A 4155-nucleotide genomic window follows, 5' to 3' on the forward strand; every position below is an offset into this window, starting at 1 on the left:
TTGTGCTGCATGCTTATAAATGTGCATCACTACATTCCAAACATTGCGCATGATTACCAAAGCACATAATTTAAAAAACATATCAATGCTATGCATGTGTAACACACGATAATATGTTTTTTGCCAAATGCACATGTACAAAAATTAAGTGAGGTGAGGAGAATGAGACAATATATAAAATAATTGTGCCAATATGTAAGAAATTTGGATGATACAATGATGGACTATGGTTCGATCTCATCCTCAATGAGATCAACCCTTGCCAAACTATCTACTTCAATATCCAAACCTATGTGGAGATCTACAAATACATTCAGCCCACTACTACTTGTGCTACTATGCTCATCAAAAATAGCATCACCAATGGCAGGCTCATCCTCATGGGTAATGGCTTGAATATCTATATCTCCTATCTCATGATCATCCTCCTCTCTCGTAGAATGATCATCATCACCTCCATGGCCATGATCACCCTCCATACGCTCCATATTAGTAAATGTACTATACATCACTTTGGAACATGGTGTAATAGGTATGATGTGCCACCACCTATTATTATCCACCATTGGTTGATAGACAACCTATTCAAACACAAATACAAACATGTTATTTTCCTTGCATCAAAGGTATCAAATATAAATAAGTGAGTACTTTTATAAATGTGTACAATACCTATTCACATTGTTGCGGTAGTACTAGTGTGTCCTTCTTACTTTGCCAAAACTTTGTGGAGATAATAGTTACAAAGCCACTTGCATGGCATTTGATTGTTGCATAAGGTCCTCTTTCCACCACATCCTTAAACCACTTAACATCCAAAAAATACAGAAAGAAGGGCCAAAATTCAAGCTTAATAATATCTTGTATTATGCCACAATAATCATCCATGGCTCCATTGGCTCCCTCAAAGCTAGCAATGATGCTACAATATTGTGTGTTTCTCTTATCATCAATCCATTGTGTCTAAAAATGTTTGCCCTCACACCATATAGCATTGAACATAGTACACCACACCAAGAAAAAATCAATTGAATAAGCAATCTAGATTGTTGAGAGATCCTAACTTATGCATAACATTCTATATACCTGGAACCTTTTGCATGCATCCTCTAGCATACTCCCATTCTTCCATTGTGAAATGCATTCCCTCATCTCTCTCTGCTCTCTCCATTTTTTCAAGTAGCCAATCAACATGAATATCCTTTGGAAGTGCCATTAGATGCTCAGGGTATGGTACATGAGATCCATGGTGTGTACAAAAGAGAGCCCTTTCTCCTTGTCTTCTTGCCTTTGCATCCTCATATCTTGTCACCCATCTTTTCATCACATCACTATTAAGCATGGAATAGAGGTTTAGATAATTAAGCAACTCCTTGTCCATTACTTTGCTCCATCCTTTCCCTTGAGGCACAATAGAGGTCATCCTTAGGTCATCTTCATCTCTCCATAGTCGTGGGAGAGAGCTATCCACATCAACAAGAAACTCAGAAATATATACAAGTGACTCTTGTACCAACCAACCCTCAGCCATGCTACCTTTGGGCCTTGCATTTTGCCTCATGAGACCCTTCAAGGTCTTCATGAAGAGCTTGAGGAAGAACAACCATCGTGCATGTACAGTGCCGCATATAGCAATCTCATCAGATCTCATCCACCAAATGCACTATGAGATGTAGTTCACTTGTGAGAATAGAACGTGAAATGGTCTCCTCCACTAAACAAACCACCTCCACTGACATAACTCGAGCATCCTCAAGTGTGGTGGCATCTATTTCCTTTGAGCTTACATCCCTAGAAAGAAAAAATGCACCAAATTAGCAATATGAAAACCTTGCATCATGCATTGATACGCTTCACATTTTGTATAGTGTGAAGTACTTCAAAAGCTCTCCCATCTTGTAAATACAATCCTTCACATCCTTCGATGCACTATGAGAAATGCTAGTAGCTGAGTATGAGCTGAACACATGAGTGATGGTTGATTATTCGCTTCTACACTCACAAATTTGAAAGGAAAAAGAGATTATGCCAAGTCATACTTACTTGGAGCATCTTGTGCCAATCATGAGATTTCAAGACGTATAATTGCTCTACACCTCTTTTCTTGATCTTTGTGAGGGCCCCCTTCAAACACCTCATGCATCTAGTGGGAGTACAAATTGTAGTGATAGCCCACTTCACTGCCACCATCTCTTTCATTGATAACGTCCATGGTGCATGGGGTAAAAAGACACGCCGATTTGGCCTCTCTTGTGGCCAAGCTTCATGCATCCTCCCTATGGTTTGTAGATCCTCCCTTATACTCAAGGAATCTTGTGTCCCATTCAAATGTTCCCAAATGGTAGATGCCACATTCTTGAAGATATGCATGGTATCAAGTGGGTGATTGATGGGACCAATATGGTAGCTAATAAAAGATGGAGTATCTAAAAAAAATATGGTGTTAGCATGCAATCTTTATTTCCATTCAATATAGCACACAATAGAACTTTATGAACCCTTATCAGCTCATGCCACGTGGAGGAGTCGTCGTGCAAAGGTCCCAAATTGGCTTCCAATCTCCTGTAGTGTTGACTGTGGGGGGACTTCATTTGGAGGGGAACTGTAGTGTTGACTGTGTGAGGAGACTTCATTCCAAGGAGTGACATATCTCGAATGATCAGGTGGGAGAAATCGATGGTGATTCTCATGGATGACCTTATTCAAGTCCTCTCACCATGTAGCAACTAACAAAGGACCACAAATAGCACATGCATGGTAACCCGATGTACTGAGACCTAAACAATAGATGAAATTACATAAGCAAGGCAAGCTACCAATGCCACATAGATTGCCTACTCATAATTAAAAGTTCAATGCTTACTTGGACACTTTTATAGCCTAGGAAGTCATGCATCGTCCACATCAAAATTGCCTTACATGTGAAGTCTTGTGACGAGGGAAACATTGTCAATCAAAGGCTCAAAATAAACATCCACATTCTTGACTTTATGTTTCCTTGGAATTAGAAGGGATGACATAACATGTCCTGTCTTAATCAACATTGAGGGTGGAAGATTATAATTCACCATTCTCATTAGCCATACACTGTAAGAGGTGCTTTTGAGACCAAATGGGTTCACACCATCCATACCCAATCCAAGTCTCAAGTTTCTAGATTCTTCCTTGAAGCTTCGCCATGTGTCTTCAATATGTTTCCATGCAGGAGTTTCTGTATGAGATCTCCACTTGCCATTGGTTGATTGATGGAAGGAATGCCATGAAATGAGCTCTGCAATGGATTTGCACTTACACATATGCTGGATGCAAGGGATTATGGGAAAATGTCACAAAACATTATGAGGCACATCCAAAGTTTTGAGATCTGCTCTATGTCTTGCCTCGCCACAAGTAGGACACTCTCAAGCCTCCTTATGTGCTCCATGAAACATTGATACACGCATGGATGCACTTATAATCCAACTCTCCAAGAGATGTCACATGTTGCCTCACCACCTCTCTTGAGGTCGGTAATTTATTCTCCCTTGGAAGCATTTTAGACAATAGCCTACACGTTGTGTGGATAAAAAGGAAAAATATTTTTCACTTGTTGCATGTTGCTGGGTGAGTGTATAGCTATGTACATAGCTAGTTGGTTGTGGAAATGAGCTGTGGGTAGCCTCATGATGGACTCCACACTGATGACATATTGTCTTGAGATGGAAGACGCTTCTACATGGACTTCTGGGAGATGATGAAAAGCAATGTGGGCGCATCAGGCACTTGAGCTTCATGAACTCGCGGTTATATGTGGCAATCAAATAATAAAAATTTGCTTGAAGGATATGTGCAAAGGTGGAGTGCCTAAGGTTGGATAAGGTGCACTAATTGCCTTAGTGTAAAGTTTGAAGGGAAGGGGGAGAGTGGTGAAAAAGCAAAAGGTGACGTGGCCATAATCAAAAAAGCATGCATGCAGGTGGCTACGTGATGAGGAAGAGAAAGCTTCTCGACGACGAGCTGGCAGGGAGTCACGTACGCGGAGAAGACAGCTAGCAGGAGAATTCCAGAGGGGATCGATCGCTCTACGGAGGGAGCTGCTGGAGTCTAGAAGGGGGGATTATGCCTCAGAGGTGGGGGGTCTCTACGATGGAAGCAGGAGGAGGACTTTTGTCGATG

Source organism: Dipteris shenzhenensis, chromosome 19 (assembly GCF_047967505.1).
Source record: "Dipteris shenzhenensis isolate YYH24624 ecotype China chromosome 19, Dip_SZ_1.0, whole genome shotgun sequence".
NCBI classification, from domain to species: Eukaryota; Viridiplantae; Streptophyta; class Polypodiopsida; order Gleicheniales; family Dipteridaceae; genus Dipteris; species Dipteris shenzhenensis.